Here is a 21,157-nt window from a genome sequence, read left to right on the forward strand (position 1 = left end):
TCCTCACCTCACTCCCAGCCTCACTCCTCACTCCCAGCCTCACTCCTCCCTCACTCCTCACTCCCTCACTCTCAGCCTCACTCCTCACCTCACTCCTCACTCCCAGCCTCACTCCTCCCTCACTCCTCACTCCCTCACTCTCAGCCTCACTCCTCACCTCACTCCCAGCCTCACTCCCAGCCTCACTCCTCACTCCCTGCCTCACTCCCAGCCTCACTCCTCACTCCATGCCTCACTCCTCACTCCCAGCCTCACTCCTCCCTCACTCCCTGCCTCACTCCTCACTCCCTCACTCCCTGCCTCTCTCCCAGCCTGGAGGAATGGAGGTGTCCGGCCTGCGGGCGCCTGGGCGCAGCAGCAGAAGCAGGCCGGTCTCTGCAGGGGCCCCGGCAGGATGTGGGCGTGGCCCGGGGCCGGACGGTCGAGACAGCGCTGCTGCAGGTGAGACGAGTGTCTCCCGCTGAGACTGTGGAATCAGACAAGCACCCTGCAGCCTCGCTGTAATCACACACACAGTGCCACACACACACAAATCCATACACAAGCACAGTCACACACACACGAAACACACACAAACATGCACACACAAACCCACACACACAGTCCCACACACAAGCACACACAGGCACAAAGTTCCACAGACAAATCCATACACACGCAAAGAGTCACACACACAGTTCCACACACAGCACTCACAGTCCCACACACACAACACGCACACACACATGCATACAAACGCATCCACACAGACCCCCACGTATACACACAGACACAAGCACAGACCCACTCGCATAAACACTCACAAACGGAAACTCCCTGAAGCTCCTGCTGGTGAGGCTGTCCGTTACGCAGCCAGAGCAGGTCCTGTCCTGAGAGAAAAAGCAGTACCGCCCCCCAGCTCTTCTCCCTCGCTGGTCTGTGCTGTGGCCAGGAATGTGCGTCCTGCTCCCGTCGGCCCCTGTGCAGTTGGCCGTTGTAGCAGCGTGCCCCGCTGTCTCCCGGCCAGCAGTGGCTCAGGGCAGGCTGTCAGGCAGCGGGGCTGGTGCTGTGGCTCGGCTCCTCGTGCGCAGGCAGGCTGTGGCTGTGGGCCGGCGGCTCTGCTCTGCGCCCCTGGAGACGCCGTCACAGGGGTGAGGGGCCTGGCCGCAGAGATGTGGCATGATGGCCTCGTCTCATTAGTCCGGCTTCTTCTGAGGACGAGTAACTGGGACAGAGAGTCCCCCGGCCAGGCTGTTACAGCTGGGGGTGATGCAGAGGCGGCAGAGGACTGCTGAGATCTCTGGGGGGGGGGGGGTCTGCTTCCCCCCCCGACAGTCAATACAAACGTTTACAGCTGCCTGCACAGGATATTGATTCAGTCCTCTCTTCCTGAAAAAGCCACAGGCTTTTCAAAACTCAGGTTTAAATCACAGCAGCTGAAAACAGTTCTGCTCCAGATGTTCCCAGGTGTCTGACAATCACCTATAAGGAGAAGACCCACAGGTTTCTTGGTGCTGACTTTAGAAATGCATAATCGAGCCCCTGCACAGAGGCCAAAGAGGTGTGTTTGCAGAACTGTGAATTAGAGACATCATTCTTATTCCTCTATCGCTAAGCACCTCTTTCACTCTACTGGGGTTCAGTTGAAAAAGAAGGAAAATAGACCTGCTGAATTTAAACTGGACTGGACACTGGACACTGGACACTGATCCTGGGGCTGGTCATGCTGTCCCGCGCTCTCCCTTGGTCACTCACAGTAGTTATAAACCAATTATTACATGACAATTACTATGTAATAGACACCTGATATTTAAAGGTTATCTTGAAATAACGTATCAGCATATATCATTTACAGACAGTATAAATCATTTATTATTGTTGTTATACATTGCACATATTTTAACAATACGTAAAAGAATTACAGGTTATTAAAATATAGTAATTTTGCAGGTTTTGTGGTATGGCATTGAGACGTCATTGGAAAGAATTACTGCTACATTTTAATATTTTATCTGTAATACATTATAGTCCATTATTAAGAATACTTTTATTAACTATCAGATAAATATGTATAACAATGATAAAATATTTATAAGTGGTACCTAAATCAAGAACTTTACCCATCCTGCTGAAATGATGTCTTAATGGCCGGACATCTCTTCTGGGGGCTGTAATTGCTGCATAAGGGTTTCCAGTGGAGCCATTGATCCCCAGACTGGCCACAGAAGGGCTGCAGGAAACTGCTCAGTAGGAGAGCAGGGCTCCTGGGGTCCGAGCGGCAGTGTTTCTGCAGGGCTCAGTGAGCCGGTCCCTGAGCTGGCAGGTGCCAGTCCTCCCACTGGGCAGGAACACGCACCCATGAAAGCACAGGCCTCCATCATGGGGATCCTTGAGGAGTGTAAAGGCCCAGACCTCTAGGTTCAAAGGAAGCTGTAAGACTCCTGAACCCCACCTCTTAAATTCTCCTGCCCCCACTGACACCCCCCTGTTTTTCAGTGAACTCACAATACTGCTACTGCTGAATTTTGCACACAGCTGCTTTCTAAATGTTGGTTACAATTATTGCTGCTACCCTGATCCAGTTTCCAAGAACGGTGATGTCACTTGTTATGTCATTTTCTATAGCGATGTTACGTCATCTTTTATGTCACCTGTTGCGTCATTTGTCATGTGAGGAAAACACGCAAGTAAGCATTTCACTGTACTCAGGTACACATGACAATAAACACGAGCTTGAGCTTGAATATCTGCTTGAGAGTGAGAGGACGCAGGGACTGGCAGGGACTGGCTTTCCAGTGCTCACAATGAAGGTCCCCAGTTCCAGACCCATCTTGTGTCACCTGCTCGTGCTCCGTCCTGCTGCCAGCAGCTCAGCTGCTAAAGCCAGAGGTCAGCTGCCCAGACTGGTCACCCTGCGCTGGGCGGACTGTACTCCTGTCCCCCAGCCTGTCCTGGGTCCCTCTCCTCCACCAGACTCTCTGCTGGAGGAGGGGCTCGTGTCTGTAATAGCACAATCTGGACATGGTTTAGCTTCATTTTGCAGTACCATATGGATCAAAATGTGCAAGATATTTTTTGAATGTTAAGTTGACCGCAAACAAGAACTTGATACATACAGAACCATAACATTCTTAGCCGCAGCTTGGAAAAAGAACAGGCCTTTTATGTTTTCCTTCCTGGCGTAGACTGCATGCTGATCTGACTCTGGTCTTTGCCTTATCTCTGCTGGCATTCATTTCCAGCGCGAGCCTAACCCAGCGGCTCCTTTTCCCAGCAGAAGTGTGAATCAAAGCACACAATCTAATAGATTAATTTTGCACATACACCCACCGGATTCGGTAAAATAGGAATTGCGCAACTGGAGTGGATTCGCAGGTGGTGTAGTTCATTTACGAAACTCGCCCTGCTTCTCAGAAGGCAACAGAGACCGTGACACTCTGATGTTGCACTCTGCCTGACCTGCGCAAAGACCAAGTTGCGACATGGCTGCACAGGCGTACACGGTAATTACCTTATTGTAAGCAATTGTAAAGGATTATTTTAACCCTTTCAAGATGAGTAAATGGACACCAGTGTAATCACAGTTACAGTACATCTTGACTCGGTTCAGTGTAACAAGGCAGTCTGCTTGGAGTTTGATTGCTTTATATTGTCTCCAATCTGGGGTGCAGCACTCTGCTTCACTGTCCCTCCAGTGCCTCCTTCTCCTGGAGCCCCTCCCCAGCCTGAGCGGAGCCCCGGCCTTCAAACCGTCTGGCTGCTGTCTGGATCTACGAGCTTTAGCCCAGATTGGCACTGATGAATAAAGGTAATTGATTCGTTTGATAAATTAAGCTCATGTGACAGTGTGTAGTGGGAGGTGTCCAGGGCGAGGGGAGGGAAGCACCAGTGTGAGGTTAGCAGGGACCACAAATAACACAAAAAGAACGAACAAATACCCAATAAGGCAAAAAGACAGTGTGCCGCTGTGCCTTGCGGCCTCCAGGCTGGGCTGACGCTGTTTAACGGGGTCCAGTCTGGTGAGCAGGGGGCGTAAGGCAAGAACAAAACAAGAACTTTGTACGTGAAAAAGGTGTGTGTGTGCCTGCCCCAGTGAAAGTGCATGATGGGACAGGCAAAAAAGAAAAAGAACACCTTACACGGGTGCAATCCCCTCTGGGACTGCCCCTGTCAAACTCCCCCCTTCCGGGGGGTGTCCAGTGTGCCTTTATAGGACCCGCCCAGCTGGGACTAGAAAGGTGAGGCGTCGCCCTTCCACCAGGGCTGTGCTCCACACTGGGCACTCCCCCCGTACAGCCACACTCAGTCCCAGCTCCTTTATTCCTCCCTGGCGCTCTGTCAGGGTGTGAATCCGCCTGTTACACGCTGTGTCTGTGCACTCCTCTATCTTTGATCAGGGAGCTTCCACTTGGAAACCAACTCCAAGTGCTGTGGTGAATGAGGAAAAGCGGCATGTTGCTAGGGAGTTCCCGGTTCAAATCCCAGCTGTGCTGCGCACACGAACTTTCCTACGCTCCGACCTTCGGATGAATCCTTTGCCTGGGGATAAAAGCATCCGCTGAGTGACTAATTAGTAAGGGTGCTCTGTGATTAATAATGCATGAAAAGCAACTGATGTGCTGTAGAGAACAGCCACCTTCCGCCAGATCAAACAGCCATGTCGCGCTCCCCGCGTTCGCCCCCACACGACCCAGTCTGTGACCCTTCGGGGAAGAGCAGTGGGGCAGAAAAAACAACGTCAACAGGTTCCACCCCATGTGAATTGTTTCTGACAAGTATCCCAGGCTGGGAGCTCTTTGCATCATTTATGGAAACAAGCGGACAATAATGTCCACCTTCCTCAGGGACTTAACTGCTGAATATTCTGCCCTGAATCTCCTCTGTCCAAGAGGGAAGACTTGTGACTCTTTGACTTGTGTCTAAGGCCCAAGGACTGATCTGATGATTCTGCAGAGGTCAGAGGTTGGAGATCAGCAGCAGGACCGGTGTGCTCTGCAGGGAAGACCGTTTGCTGTTTTCTGCACAGAAAAAGGACAAAAGCTCAGACACAGGTGTATACAGCCTGTGGAGGACTGTCACAGGGATCCGAGCTCTGTCAGAGACTCTGGGACAGAAAGACGCGTAGACATGAAGATCCAGCTCAGACAGGGCAGGGGGGGCTGTATATGCCTTCAGATTGTTTGAAACCGTTCTTGTGTGTACAGCACCCCTCCAGATCCTGTGGTGAGAGCAGAGTGGCGCCCTGTGAAGAATGAAAAAGCACACAGCAATGTGCTAAAGCCCTGAGCCCGTGAGCTGTGGTCAAACAGTGCGAACTGTACAGATCATGCTGCGCTCATGAGGGTGTGGAGTGTGTTCGGGTGCAAGTATATCAATGTACATAAAGACAACAGCACAGCAGAGCCAGTGAAGGAGACCATGGGCTGTCCACAGGTAGAGAAGAGCTCGCTGGCAGGTAGCAGAGACAAGCAGGTGGCCGCTACAGCGCAGCAGATGAGGAAGATCAGGAGAACTGGAACATTTACCACAGTCAATCCTTCACCTGCTCTGGAAATCAGGAAAGCCCTCTGTGGGCACTCTACCAAACAAAACGATTGACTGAGTGTTCAATTGATTGATGAAATTTAACCTGTCCTGCTCCCCCAGGCTTTCCTGTTCCAGGTCTGGCGCTGGGATTTCTGCCGAGTCGACCTGCGCATGTCTGGATCGGGGAGTGCTCTGCCTCTGCAGGTCCTTATCCAACAGGACAGGCTCTGAAGGACTCCCAGTGCGGCTGGAACAAGGAGAGCCGGAAGGGCCCGAGTGGGACGATGCTCCTCCCCACCTCACTGCCACCGGGAAGGGCTGGGACCCGGCTGGGGGCTGCCAGACGGTGAGGGCTTCATGTCTCGCTCTGCTCGTGCTATTTTGTGTTTGATTTCACTGCTCATTTTACCTCAGAACAGCAAAAGAACAAAGCAGGAGGAAGACACCAGCTGTGTGTTAAATGTCAGGATTCCCAGATTCAGGATTCCTGGAGCCCTGTGCCAGCCCGTCCACCAGCCTCCCGGAGAGGGACGAGACGTCCCGCTGTTCCATGCTTCCTGTGTCTCTCCGGACAGCTCTGCCTGCTATTTCAGGAGACAGGCGAATAATGAAGGAGCTGCGATAATGAAGTGTGTTGACTCAGGTATCACGTGAGTGGTACAGTCACCCTCTCCACGTCTGCCAGCCCTGCACGCCTCCTCTGTCCTGGTCTCTACTCCAGAGCGGCCTGTCGCTGCACAGAGCTTGGAGGATTCAGTCCTGCACCTACTTCCTCCAGACACTTTTCTTAGAATGTGAAAATAGACTGTAATTGTCCTACCCAGGTACAGCATGTTGCCCAAGGATTCCAGAGTGAAGCGAAGCAATGCAATACTGTACAGCACAACCCTGGGCTAAGAGCCCCTGACTAGTCCAGCATCAACGGGCTGAGAACACTGGCCTGTGCTCTTCAGCTCCCTGTAGACTCTGAGCAGCCAGCAGCACTTACACAGACAGACATCACCCTTGTAGAGTGTGAATCACCTTTGCTGAAGGATAGAGCTGCCAAGAAGTTCTGAGAGTCGGGATGGTGCTGTGGATCTGAAGGTCTGAGAGTCGGGATGGTGCTGTGGATCTGAAGGTCTGAGAGTCGGGATGGTGCTGTGGATCTGAAGGTCTGAGAGTCGGGATGGTGCTGTGGATCTGAGGAGAGGATCGCGCAGTTGCCGGGGCTGTGGTGCAGAATACTCAGCATGCCTGTTGGAGCACAGGAGAAAATTCAGCACAAGATTCCCAAATCCCAGTCCTTTCTGATCCAGCGGGTTCCTGCCGAAGTGCAGTTTTCAAAAATAATGTGAGAAAAATGTCTGCGAGAGGCAGCCCTGCACAGCAGAGACGCGAAAGTGACAAGAGCGCGAAACCTCTCACAGCGCCGAGGTTAGTGGGTCAAAGCTGTGCTGACAGCAGACTGGAGGTGTTATTTATTTGCACCAACAGAAACTGATCTGCAATCTCATCTGCAATCAAGCCACTCATGTCGCTCAGAAATCAATCCTGGCTGCACCACTCAAAAAAACAAAGCAAAATCCGGAAGAAAAAGACAAACCAGGAGCGAGACTGTTACTGATGTTTCGGTCATCATACATCAGTATTTTGCCTGGTCCTTCGGACAAAGAGGTAGGATTCCGGGAGCAGCAATCGGAGGGAAGGAGGTCTAGACAACCCAGATGTATACACTGGAGCCAGTGATCCGCAGGGACTGGGGCTCCTCCTGAACTTTGGGCTTCTGCTCCATTTATTACAGTGGAAGCAGCAACAGTCCTGCTTTTACTTCACTTTAAATTCTCTGGACAGCTGCAGCTGAACCCTCAGAAACCCTCGTCTTCCCTGGTTTCGTTTTTAACTGCACATCCAGTGGACCAATTTTCCTTTGTGTTTCGTTCAGTTTCCAGGACAGGCGTTCTCTCCTCCTTGCAGTGCTCACTGGGAGCTCGTTGTCCACAGCGCCCAGTGTGTCCAGAGAACAGGACTCCAGAGTTTTCTGTCCTCCTTGAGCAGCTACGCAACAGACATGAATTTCACAGGCAGGGAAATAAGAGAGTCACAAACAAAGACATAAATAAACATAAAGACAGTAAAAGAAAGTTCAAGGAAATTAATCTGTTCTTAAACAAGGCCCATGAGAAGTAGTGCAATAAGTCTTCAACACCTCAAACCCCATATCGACAAAGGCTCTTTTGACAGGCGTGTGGAAAGCACTGCCCCTCCCGTTAGCAAACCACCAATCTGGGGGTCTTCAGGAAACAGCGGGTTTGATGGGGTGCAGAGCCAAGGAGTTAGCAAGACGGGCAGATTGATTGGCGCTCCCCTCGACTGCAGCCCTTCTCACATTCTGGCGTTGGCAGCCCGGCTTGCTGACAGGCAGGAGCGCCAAGGAAGACGCACCCAGCCGGAGATTCGGCCGGCCTGGCTGTGCGGAGTCTGGCCTGGGAGCCTTGGGCACCCTGTGCACCGCCAGGCCAGCCCTGCCCAGGACAGGAGCACCAGAAGGACGCGGGGCAGCGGAGCGGTCCGGAGCCGTGGCCCAGATGGCCCAGAGACTGGCGGGCCCGCGAGAGCAGGGCGTCGAGCTGGGGGGCAGTGCTTGTGGTCAGGGGGCTGTGGCTGAGCCTGCATTGCTGAGCAGCCTCATGTGACCTTTAACCCCTACGAACGGCCTGTTTTCACTGAAAAGGACAGGTGGTCAGTCTCTTTCCATGGTTCTGTTTATATCTGCCAATACTGAAATCACTGCCTTTAAGAGCAAAGACTATTTTAGGATGAATTAAAGAATAAAAGGCAGTAGCGATGAAAAACAGTCAATTGAAAGTGGAGTCAAAGACTTTGAGAAATGGCTTGTCTCCATAATCTCACACACGTGTGCATCTGATATGGGCAGCACTGGCCCTCAGCGTTGGGCAAACACCGGGCCCACGAACAAGACTAGCGATACCTTGAGCCACGTTCTAGCGGGTTAACTAAGCAAGGGGAGCTACAAACCTGCAAGAGACACGCCAGCGCCGCAGCTGAGCTCCCAGCCGGAGCCACACTGATAATACAGCAGCTTGTGTCTGCGCCTGCTTTACAATCTGCAAATCCCCTGCAGGTCCTTGGCAGCACCAGGAATGGTGCCCAGGAGGTGCCAGAGGCTGTGTGCACATTCCCCGGCCCGGAGGATCTCAGCATCAAGTACATGCCAAGCTCTAACCCCCCCGACTTGTGCACTGCACCCCCACAAGCTCATGTGACCACTGTGGTAGGAGCTCCAGGTGTTAGTGGGTTGAGGTTGATTAATCTACCTGATTAGGGGTTTACAGTATTAATACAAAGAGCCTGGTTCCAGCAGAGCAGGGGTGAAAGTGCCGTTTTGTTCAAACCTGCACATTAGCTACAACTTCCTTCCTCCTGAACCTTCTTGGCCTGCAGTGTGGTATCACATCGCGCTTGCTGCCTGACGGGAGGGGGGGGTGGGGCGTGATTATAATCTCACACATGTGAACAGAGTGCCAGCAGTCTGCTGTTCACACACTCACTCACTGCACAGCCCGGCTGCAAACTGCAGTACCTGAAGCAGCATTCGCCACCTCACACGGCAGGAAGGTTTTCATTTTGACTGTTTCTTCCGCAACTGATCTAATTAAAAAAAAACAAAAAGTTGATGGCGTCCTGCTGGTAAAAGACAATAATGAACTTCAAGAAATCAGCCTATATTTGTTTAAGAAAACATTAAAATGCCATGAAGCGTTCAACACAGGCCGAGTACTCTCCACATCAAACTCTAAAACAGAGCTTTTCTTTTAAAAATTGAATGCATAAACTAGAAGGAGCTGTAGACATTTTCTTTAATTTAAAACACTCTGTCAATAATATTGCATGTTAACGAGCAGCGGAGAAGGAGATCCTGAGAAGGTGGTTGCACAGTACTCCGAGAGGAAAATAAAGAGTGTTTACAACTATGCAGATCTGCGTGTCCTTCAGTGTTTGAGGACTCCACTTCACCGAAGTGCAAGCAGGGCAATGAGAGTATTTTTATCAATGGAAAGTGAGGCACTTGCCTGTAATTTATCACCATGGAGACTGAGGAAGAGCAAGGGGAGCTGGGTGAGCCCTGCGCTGCCGGAGAGGACAGGATGCTGTTCTCCCTACGTGTGCAGACGCTCAGCAGAGGACCTGTTGACCGCGGCACCAGGCACAGCTCTGACCACAGAGCGTGACAAGGGTGCAGATGACAGGAGGCCCCGAGACCCGTCCTGCTCATCTCGCTGACACATCTGACTCTTAAATAATCTCAGGGATTCGGCCTCTGCCACATGACTAGGGACTCCCACAATCCCCTGTGTACAGACAGGTTTCCTGTTTTTCTGTCTTGAATAAATATAAACTTAATTTCCCCTTGTCTCCCCTGGTACTTGTGTTGCTGTGGATCTTAAACAAGCCCCCAGAGTTGAACCAGATGACGCCTTTCAGGATTTTTAATACCTGAATCAAGAAGCCCCATAATCTTCTGTGCTCAAGACTAGAAAGGCTCCGTTCCCTTAAACTTTCCAATGTATGGTGATGCTCTCTTTCAGAGAGCTCCTGGAGAAGCAATGTCTTCAATACAGTGTTCTGACACAATCTGTGTATTCCAGACCCACAAAGATATTGGCATAATCAACCTAGCAAGAACCCTTCAGCAGAATGAACAGTGAAACACAAGCTGGGGACACAAGCAAACATTAGGGGAAGTGTATTGAATGTTAGAGCGATCAGAGGGTTGTGGAGGTGATGAACAAGCTGCCCAGCCCTGCTGTTGAAGCCAATGCTCTGTCTTTCTTCCAGAAACAGCCGGGTGAGATCCTGGGATCAATCACCCAATTACCAATGGAGGTCTAATTAATGCTGTGTGAACTTTTAAAAATATTTTCTTAGATATAAAATCTACACTCTTAAATATATTCAGTAATTGTACTGGCCTTGCATACTGCTTCTGAGTGGACACAAACTCCTCTTCAATATCTGGCATTAGCAGAGCCAGAGAAATAACCTGCCTGCTCAGGAGGGCACAGACTGCTGCACAGTGCAGCCGCCCTACCTGAGACGTTAATAAAAATAATAATCACTGCATCTATCACTTCCCTCCCTATAGTATCCTAGCGCTTCACATAGAAGAGGGACCCACTGCTCCCATCACTGAAGAGCAGCCCCAGTGCAGGGCAGCTCAGGACACTCAGCCCTGCTCCCTCAGAGAGAGGACTGCCAGCCCCCAGCTGAGAGCTCAGGACACTCAGCCCCGCTCCCTCAGAGAGAGGACTGCCAGCCCCCAGCTGAGAGCTCAGGACACTCAGCCCCTCAGAGAGAGGACTGCCAGCCCTCAGCTGAGAGCTCAGGACACTCAGCCCCTCAGAGAGAGGACTGCCAGCCCCCAGCTGAGAGCTCAGGACACTCAGCCCCGCTCCCTCAGAGAGAGGACTGCCAGCCCCCAGCTGAGAGCTCAGGACACTCAGCCCCTCAGAGAGAGGACTGCCAGCCCTCAGCTGAGAGCTCAGGACACTCAGCCCCTCAGAGAGAGGACTGCCAGCCCCCAGCTGAGAGCTCAGGACACTCAGCCCCGCTCCCTCAGAGAGAGGACTGCCAGCCCCCAGCTGAGAGCTCAGGACACTCAGCCCCTCAGAGAGAGGACTGCCAGCCCCCAGCTGAGAGCTCAGGACACTCAGCCCCGCTCCCTCAGAGAGAGGACTGCCAGCCCCCAGCTGAGAGCTCAGGACACTCAGCCCCTCAGAGAGAGGACTGTGAGCCCCCAGCTGAGAGCTCAGGACACTCAGCCCCGCTCCCTCAGAGAGAGGACTGCCAGCCCCCAGCTGAGAGCTCAGGACACTCAGCCCCGCTCCCTCAGAGAGAGGACTGCCAGCCCCCAGCTGAGAGCTCAGGACACTCAGCCCCTCAGAGAGAGGACTGCCAGCCCCCAGCTGAGAGCTCAGGACACTCAGCCCCTCAGAGAGAGGACTGCCAGCCCCCAGCTGAGAGCTCAGGACACTCAGCCCCGCTCCCTCAGAGAGAGGACTGCCAGCCCCCAGCTGAGAGCTCAGGACACTCAGCCCCTCAGAGAGAGGACTGTGAGCCCCCAGCTGAGAGCTCAGGACACTCAGCCCCGCTCCCTCAGAGAGAGGACTGCCAGCCCCCAGCTGAGAGCTCAGGACACTCAGCCCCTCAGAGAGAGGACTGCCAGCCCCCAGCTGAGAGCTCAGGACACTCAGCCCCTCAGAGAGAGGACTGCCAGCCCCCAGCTGAGAGCTCAGGACACTCAGCCCCGCTCCCTCAGAGAGAGGACTGCCAGCCCCCAGCTGAGAGCTCAGGACACTCAGCCCCTCAGAGAGAGGACTGCCAGCCCCCAGCTGAGAGCTCAGGACACTCAGCCCCGCTCCCTCAGAGAGAGGACTGCGAGACCCCAGCTGAGAGCTCAGGACACTCAGCCCTGCTCCCTCAGAGAGAGGACTGCCAGCCCCCAGCTGAGAGCTCAGGACACTCAGCCCCTCAGAGAGAGGACTGCGAGCCCCCAGCTGAGAGCTCAGGACACTCAGCCCTGCTCCCTCAGAGAGAGGACTGCGAGACCCCAGCTGAGAGCTCAGGACACTCAGCCCTGCTCCCTCAGAGAGAGGGGAGCGCGAGGGCTCAGCGTGGCCCAGGCCGGCGCTCTCCCTGCAGCGACGAGCGAGGGGACGGAGCGCTCTTCAGGAGCACATTCCCGGCCAGAGATCCCGGAAACATCTTTACTTAGCAAAGCCAGAACCTAAAATACAAAAGCTCCACGCAAACACACAGAGCCCAACTCACCGAATTACAACTGAACAGCATGGACATGACCTCATGAACACTGGCACACTGTGTCCCGGAAACAGACGGAAAAGTCTTCGGACTCCCGGAATTCAACGCCTTGGGACGTTGTTTCACCGAGTGCTGGTGCTGGATCCAGCGGCTCGTCTGAGTGGATACCAGCACCTCAGAAGAAAACACGGCTAGGAGCCGCAGGGCCACTGGGTGCCTGGATGCCATGGCCACGCCCCCTGTCTGTTGAATACTGTTAAAAACCAATTAGGCTCAGGAGACTGGAAGTATTCTGTGCTGAAGGCTCCCTTGGGAGGCTCTGTCCAGCTCAATCCCCTCCATGCTAATTTGTACAGACGCCCCTCCTGCAGCCCCTCCGTGGGCAGGGGAGGCCAGCCAGTGCTTTTCACATGCTAATCACCGCTGATCTCGGGGCCCTAACAGGCCTCCATGGCAACAGAGGAATGCACCTAATGAGCCCCGTGCGCCCGCGGGGGGGATCCGGTCGCCGGGAGTCCGGTCCGCGGTTCCCTCGTGGGTCGGCGCCGGCTCCCATTCCGATAAACAGACCTGAAGGGTCTCCGGGTACTTAGTGGGTGTGTGCTGAAAGCGAGGCCGGTCCGATTCCGCACGCAGCAGCAGTGTAGGTGGGGAGCTGCGTCAGCATGCGCAGGCTGCAAAGGAACAAGTAATAGGTTTATTCCCTGCTGAAAGGAGAAGAAAGAGCCTTCAGGTGACCTGAAGAAGGCTCCACGGCCGAAACGTTGTTTTCTTTCTTCTTTTTTTTCAGCATGGAATAAACCTATTACTTGTTCCTGAGCAGTAGTGTGTTCCGACAGCCCGGCGGAGTGGCGGCTCACGGTGCTGACACTCTCGCCCGGATTTCCTGCTTTTAAACAGCCTGTTGGAATATTTACCGTAGGAGGTATTAAAGTAAAAAAAAAGCCAACATTAGCGTGGCACATGTTACTGAAGCACGGTCTAGGGCCCGAAATTCAGTTTCCCACTGGCGAGTCCAAGCAGGTTAATACGGGACGCGGGGCTCGGATTCCCTCAACAGAACCGGTACAAGCCACAGTAGACCGCTGGGCCCGTTCAGTCCGGCCCGCCGTCCAGTCTGTGTCCTGTCCGCTAGCAAACTGTGGATTGCGTGATACGACGAGTGACTCACCACACCCGTTTGCCATTTTCGCCCCCCAAAAGAAAGAATCGATTTGCTCCGAGGTGTCCGTGCGCAGTGCCGTCTCTGCCTCACTGCAGCGCAAACGGCACTTGTAGTTAGGGCGCCTTCTAAACGAATTATCGGGTTTCGTGTTGAGGGTAAAACATAAACAGAAGAATCTGTACTTTGATTTCGCTGGGTCTTAAGGTTCTTGTAACGCCTCTTGAGTTGGTTAGTCTACTCTGAGTGTGGGTCCCCTCTCTCGGGACTTTTCTAATGGTCAGTTTATTCCAGGTTGTTAAAATCCAGAAAACAATTAATTAATCCGCGCGTTTTGCACCTGCTGATGCTGGAGTAAACAAAACCCGAAAACCTTCCTGTGATGAGAGAAACCCTCTTCTCACCTTCCAGCCGCTCACTCTCCTCGTCTTCCGTTTCTTCCCTCGGTATTGATTAATCGATGCGGGTCGATGCCGAGTGTCTGTCCCCTCCCGGCGAGCACCGGCCCGTCTCGCAGTCGGGCCGCTGCTGGCCGCGCAGTCAACCGGGAAACGCAGAAAACTAGACGGGAAGGCAGAAATCATGGAGGAGAGAAAAACGGGAAATTGTCAGAACAAAGCGCAGGGACGGCCGTGGTGCGAGCGGCAGGGTGGGGGTGTGTTTCAGGGTCGGGGAGATCAGCGGGCGGGGGGCTGCAGGGGTCCGGCGCACCGAGGCTCGGATTCCCCCATTAACGCGTCGAGCTGCCCGGCGCACCGGCGTCTAGCGCAGCGCCACCTAGCCTCGGGCGGGAAACGAGATCGAGTCGTGGCGGAGCTGGGAGCTGGAGACTTGTGGACACGTCCGCTCAGCTCTTGGACACCGACAGGGGGCGCTGGTTTCCGCGCTGTCCCACCTGTGGACGGCTCTCAGTTATTGCATTGATACAATCAACTGGAAGCGCTATCAAAGGAGGGGGGTGGGGCTCTCCGGGACGGGGGCTGGGGACCTCAGCAGGAATCCCCGATTTTCCAATCCAGCGTGGCGCCGATCCGCAGTCGGCACCTCCGTTCTCTAGCTGAACAGTCAATGAATCAATGGGGAATCGTGTTTGTGCCAGACTGCTGCAGAGGCGTGCGCTGGGATGGGAAGACGCCAGTCACTGGTAGACTGGTGCATGTGAATTGTTCCAGTTTCTGGCTTTAGATGATCTAATTGAACCCACAACTGGACTGATAACCAACTATACTAGAAGACCCTTTTATGTCCTAGGACCCTGTCAATTCGAGTTGGTTTTAAAATCGTATTTTGATCTTGTATTAAGAATCAAATATCCAGCAGAACAGGGGCTGAAGAGGACAGAATACTGGTGTCCATTAAAGGCTGGGAGAAGTGTGAGACTCTGGTGGGCCACAAACTAACCGAGTCAGGCCGAGACCCCTCACCTGGACAGGCAACAGGTCAACGTAGCTTCACGTTGTGCTCATCGTATCTGCGTTGTCAACACTGTCGCTCAGCAGTCACGCCCTCTGAAGCTCTTGGAATTTGAGTTAAGAGGAAACAAGCTCAGCCCCACCCAGAGCACAGCGAGGATCTCTGCAAGGGCAGACATCCCCCCCCTGCCTGAACAGGGGGGTCGCACTGTCTGTATCTGGAGACCAAGACGCTGCCGTCTAACCCGCTGGATTATCAATTTCAAATAAACCAATTCTGCAGTTAGCCCAAAACCAGGGCTCCAGGCGATCAATACATCAGTGGAATGTGACTCTTTTATACCAGAACAATGTTGTCGTCTTCTGTCTGTTTTAGAGGTGGCAGTGAGGTCCACAGGCATAGTCACACACTTTTCAAATAAGAGGAAGCACACAGGAGAGGCAGCGCCTTTCCCCCACCTCTCCTTCGTGGAACAGCCGAGCGTTCAGGATGCACCCGGAGGAGCCTGAGCTGCTGCCGGGCTTCACCTTAAACAGGACAGAGCAGCCGCACAGACCAGACACTGGTACGCTTCCAGAGCCTTTCCCTGGGATGGGAAAAGGGCCGCGCTCCCACGTCACGAGCCGGAGCACCCCTGTCCCCTCAGTGCTCAGCCCAGGCCATCGCCGGACGCCGGACTCCGGACATCCGCTCGTCGCAGCGGCAGGGGCTGAGGGCTGGGTGACGCCGGCGAGCCTGAGAGCAGCACTCCACACTGGGGAGGTCGTTGGCCTGCTTGAATACGCCAGCACGGGCTTGATGTGAGCACGGGGCGCCAGCACTGGGGGGCGCTCCAGAGCCCAGGGGATCTATGCCACAGGGGCCCCTCCCTGTCTGTGGGGCTCCAGGGGACCAGAGGGACCAGTGGCACCGGTGGAGGAGCAGGAGCTCCTGCTGTCTTCTGGCCCAGCGGGCGTGAGGGCAGGCCCGCGCGGTGCTCGGCGAGCCCTGCAGCTCTCGGGGAGAGTGCTGAGCAGTGTGCCTCGGCTATTTTTAGGCCGGGCTGATAGCAGATTGATTCTCTGGGGGCTGCGTGCAGGGCGGGGGGAGGGTTGTAGAGGAACAGCTGTCATTCAGCGTGCACGAAACGGCTAATTTCCTGGGGGCTCCCCTGTTGCGTCTGTGGGTCTGAACAGAAGCAGGATTGCATTTCACATCAGTAAGTTTCTGTTAGGATGCACTGAACTCCCTCTGCAACTGGGAGTTGCATGTGTGTGGCCGGGGTTCAGTCACTGAACGCCTATATTCCTCACTAGTTAAAAGCGGAAGGTTTCTGTGGCTGATGGACGCACCTCCAGTCTCAGGCCAGGAAAAAAAACTCCTTACCCTCAACCTGAATTTCCTGCAGACGTGTCGCCTGCAGAGGCTACACACACCACAGCTGCAACCTAAGAGCAAGACCCAGGGCTCTTCAACAGAAGAGACTCTGTTCCTGTAAAGACACTTGCATCACAGCACAACGGGCAGGTGGAGACTGCTGTCCTGTGATGCTCTCCGACTGTACAAAAACTTTCCATTTGCAATGTGCCTTGTTATTTATGCTGATTGTTTTTACAGCTTATTGTGCTCACTACCGAAGGAGAGTCTGCTGTTCAAAGGGTTGAAATGCACAAGAGAGGCTCACAAAGGGGTTTGTTGAGGCTTTTAATTGGGTGTGGTAACACTTTCCTCATCGACTGTAATCTGTTCAAAGCTGTTTCAGTGAAGGATCTCTGCCAACGAGCTCGGTTGTCACAAATTGAAACAAATGACTTCGTGAGCAGCCCTCCAACCGGAAAACGAAGACGCAGCGTGTGCGTTCACATCGCAGGGAACTACAGGAGTGTTAATTGACTCATTCAGAAACAAAACTTGTTTAATCTTGCTTCTCACCTGCGAAGCAGGACTTGGCTCTCTGTGCTGCGACAGCTCCTCCGGCTGTCAGACCCTCTCCTGCACCCTCCCCACACTGCGAGCCTCCACTGTGCCCATGACAGCCTGTCACAGCCAGCAAAGCAAGCGTTACAAATGCCTTAAATTAGTGGAATTACATAAAGCAAAGCATTGCAAGAATCCTGCCACAGAGATTTGCCTCTATTACAATTTGCCTCCATTACATGCCCTTTCTAATCTGTCTGTCTCTCAGCTCTGCAGGGCTCCCTGCCAGCACGATCTTCTCAGAACACGTCTGAGTCAGGCCCTGCGAGCAGCTCCTGCTGCTCCATCCATCTCGCTTTGAATAAGCATCATCATCATCATCATCATTTACGCTCATGGGCGGTTCACACAAAATACAATCCAGTAACATGTATTAATAGCGAGCATATTAAAGCTTTATAAAATGTATTAAACACCGACAGATCCTGCCATGATTAAGTGAATTAGATTGGAAAATAAATAAGCAGTGAGCTCTACAGAACCAGTGAGCTCTTCACAAATAACATCTTCTTTTGAGGTCTGCATCCTTTACAGAGGCAGTGCAAAGAGAACATGTGCTATGAAGGAGGCTGGAAAGACCAGGTTCAGTCAAGACCTCCGCCCACTGGCCACACAAACCCATTCAAACCAGGGTGTGATGGTAGGTTTCCACAGGATGGGAGCAAGAAGGCCAACCAGTTACATTCTGGGGCCCAAGGTAATGTCCTACACAGACAGGCTGAAGGAAGAGAACCTTGTTATTCGTGGACAGAGAAGACAGGGGGGACCCTTATTCAAGTCCTCTCAGTCCTCACACGGGCGGTCAAAGCCAGATCAGTGGATTTCTACAGAATGAATGCGAAGCTTCAGAGAAGCTGCCCAGCCTTGCTGTTGAAGCCGATGCCCTGGTTTATTTCAAGACAGGGCCGAGTGAGATCCTGGGATCAATGAGCTGAATGGCCCCCGTCTTGTTGGTTTCCTTTCTTAGGTTCTTCTTGTGTGTCTCCTGAAACACCTGATAAGATTGCAGAGACGGTTTCAATCTCTGTGCTGCCTGGACCCTGCGAAGGGCTGAACTGAACCCCCCAGCAGAGGCAGTGAACACCGGTGAAGTCACAGGCGTTTTGTCTGTCGAGTCCAGAGGCCCAGGAGGAGGAGAGCCTCCAGGTGTGCTCCAGGTGGAGAGCAGGTCCATGCCCTGGTGTGTGTCTGGGCGGGCTCCGTATCACCACAGTGGAGCTGAATGTAACATCAGCGGACGCACACTGCTGTGGAACAGGATATTGGCGGCGGCGCCTGTGATGAAAGAGCAAATCTGATCGCTGCAAGGATCCTGGGGGTTCAGTGAGTCTCCGTGAAATCAGCTTCTTGCCTTGACTTATCTGGCGTTGACCATGAACACCTTCTGAGTGCGCCGGGTGTGTGTGTGTGACTGTAGGCGTCAGCAGACTCTGCTGCCTTAGATAAGGAGCTCTGACCAAGCCACTCCGTGAGCCTGCCAGGGGGATCACCCTGCTGCCCAGCCACTGTCCAGCTGAGACAGGACACTGGGTGGGAGAGCCGTCTTACCACTGTCCAGCCTGGGCCACATTCCCAGAGCCTGGGGCGGCGCTGTACACATCCATTAGCAAATTCTAAACTTTGAAATGCTGTGAAAACAGTCGATAATGGTTTTCGCATTGTCTGATGTTATTTTTAATGGTGCAAAATGCTACAGCCAGCTGTTCTAATGTTTTGTTAGTAATTCTAATCAAATCAAAAAGAATCATTTTCTTGTCGGCTTCTGTTTCACAATTATCGCCCCAGGTGAAGGGGGTGCAGTCAGAGCCCGGATGTGGAGCACACGGCCAGCTGGGGCGGGAAACACGAGCAGGACTCGGACTCTGCCGGTCGTGTCAGGTTCGGGCAGGGCCAGGCTCGGGTCCGAGCAGGGGGAAGGAGTTTGAAACGCGTTAGAAGCACTGAAATGCTTCTGGTCGCTCCTGCCTCCCGCTCTTTCACTGTTGGAAGCTTATTAATGTCCTAAAACAAGAAGCTCCTCACCCGACCGCTGAGCGCTCGACACCAGAAACCACAAACAAGATCTCGCGTGGTTTTTACACTTGAGCTGACATATATATATATAACAATCGTGTTATTCTGAAACTTGAACTTTTTTCTAATGTGCCGGAGTCCAGATGTTGTCTTTCTGTTACCGGCGGACAGACTCTTCCTCCCCGCTACCTGTCTTGTCCAGGTGTGTTCAGGAGGGTCGCCCCCTACCTGCAGTCCTGCTGCTCTTTCGGACTGGACAGCCGGAGCGACAGGGTCCAGGGTGGCGGGTTTCAGGACACAACGCGTTTCTACTCTCCGAGCTCTGCCCCCCCTGCGGGGCTAGATGAAGCTCACCTGTGCGCCCCGCGGGCTCTCTGGAGCGACACGCGCCTCGGATTTGTTTACCTGCAGCCCTCCCGCCGGGGCGCGCGCCTGCGTCACCGCCGAGTCCCCGGGGCTCGCTCGCGCGCCTCGGCGGGGGGCCCCGGTTACATCAGACCAGCCTGGGCCGGCGGCGCGCGTTGCAGCGGCGGCCGCCCGAGTTTCATCATCTCCCAGCCCGTCCGCGCCGTGTTTACCTGCGCCTCGCCTCCACCGCGCCGGCACCTGCGACAGCCGCGCTCGGCGCCTCGTCCCTGCCCGCAGATCTCTGATAAAGACACGCTCACATGAGAAGGGGTAAAAATATCACAGGCACCAGTGCCGCTAATTTTACCTCTTATTTTCTAACGCGTGTAATTATAGTGCAAGATAAACTCGCACAATGCTGCTGCATCCTGAGATGAAAGTGTGGAGATGAGCTCGGTTTTTCAAAACCTTAGTCTACTGTGGCAAAACGGTTCAGTGACACCGAGAAGGAAATACAGTCTGCCGGCAATCAGGACGACGTACTGATAAACAAACACGAAAAAAAAATAGTGAAAAGATATTTCGTTTATGCTGTGTGAGATAGCAGGCCCGCTGTGGTTGAGATCCCCTCCGGTACTCTGCTTGTTTAGACGGTAAAACAGGGAGGTGATCGGTGATCGAGCAGTCAGTCCTGATTTCCACAGCAGATTCCAGCAATGAAGATTTAGTTTAATGAAGCTGACCGAACTAACTGAAATTCATAAAATGAGCTGCTCTAGCAGCAGAAAGGTAAAGGTGTCACAGCCTGTCACAGAATTATTCAATTCCTGGGCTGTCCTCACCAGTCACAAAAACAAATCATACTAAACTTAGTTATTAGTCAGAACGAGCTCATTGGTGAGATCAAGAGGCTGGTGCCGCAGATAAAAGCGGTTCTACAGACCCACGCCAAGCTGTCACGCCTGCGCGGGCGGTGGAGCTGACGCGGGCAGCACGCAGGCAGGCAGCAGCTGGAAAGACCTGCGGCTGCGCTAAGTGGCGGACAGGCAGGTTGTACTTGGCCAGTGCGTGTGTCACTCGCGGACTCGGAGTGCGGCGGCAGCGTCCAGCGCTGTGACAGAGCCCGGCAGGGAGGACGGCAGGGGCCCGCGGGCCGCCACCTGGAGCGGCGCGAGCGAGTGGTCACCGGGGCGCGCGGCCCCTCTGCCCATTATTCCGCGGTGACGTCACGCCCTCCAGACCTACACTCTTACACAATTGTTTTTTTAAAGGAAGGTCACAACTCCATGGGGTTCGGGGGAACGCCCCCCCTTGCTGCGCGCGGTTTGAAGGCGTTGAGAGGTGTTCGCAGTTCATTCTAATAAACATCGCGGAAAACGATACAGATCGCCGCTCGTATAAATTCCTGGTACAAAAGAAGATGTGGACATTTACTGGAATGACTCACACAGAGACCGATTAAAAAGATTGCGTTCAGAAAGAACCTCGAGGCTGCTGTGAGCTGGCCCAGCCGGTAGCTGAAGGCTGTGTCAGCCTGCTGGTATGAACAGTCTGCAGGAAACATCAAGCAGTTTGGATATAAAGGTTTGACCAGATGAGACAGTGTGGCTGGATTGTGACTGTCCTGCTAATCGCCTGTCTGGCCTCTTCACAATCAGCGGTGAAGCACGAGCCAGAAGACACAAGAGGAAGCTACAGTATGTGGAAGAGCTTGTGGAACAGGGAACAGGAGACTCTTCCTGGGACGAGCTGCCCAGCCAGGGTGCAGCTGACAGCCTGGCTTCCTTCAAGAAGTGGCGGGATGCGATTCTGAGATCAATCAGCGACTAACGATCAAATGGGCTGGCTGGGCTGAACAGAACTGGTAATTTCTGACATGCTGTCGGGCTACAGGTCTGCATGTTTGATACTATAATTGCTGAATATCTGAGGCTGAGT

The 21,157-nt window shown here is 53.5% G+C and overlaps 1 long non-coding RNA gene across 1 annotated transcript; it reads right to left on the minus strand.

Moving 5' to 3' along the window:
- Positions 1–1,836: 1,836 nt before the first annotated feature.
- LOC148652933 (uncharacterized) lies at positions 1,837–14,288 on the minus strand. The gene is made up of 3 exons (XR_015925481.1): positions 13,894–14,288; positions 6,529–6,741; positions 1,837–5,221 (listed from the first exon to the last, which is right to left on the minus strand). It is a non-coding gene; the product is annotated as an uncharacterized LOC148652933 (long non-coding RNA).
- Positions 14,289–21,157: the final 6,869 nt, after the last annotated feature.

Source organism: Lepisosteus platostomus, chromosome 11 (assembly GCF_059453375.1).
Source record: "Lepisosteus platostomus isolate fLepPlt1 chromosome 11, fLepPlt1.hap1, whole genome shotgun sequence".
NCBI classification, from domain to species: Eukaryota; Metazoa; Chordata; class Actinopteri; order Semionotiformes; family Lepisosteidae; genus Lepisosteus; species Lepisosteus platostomus.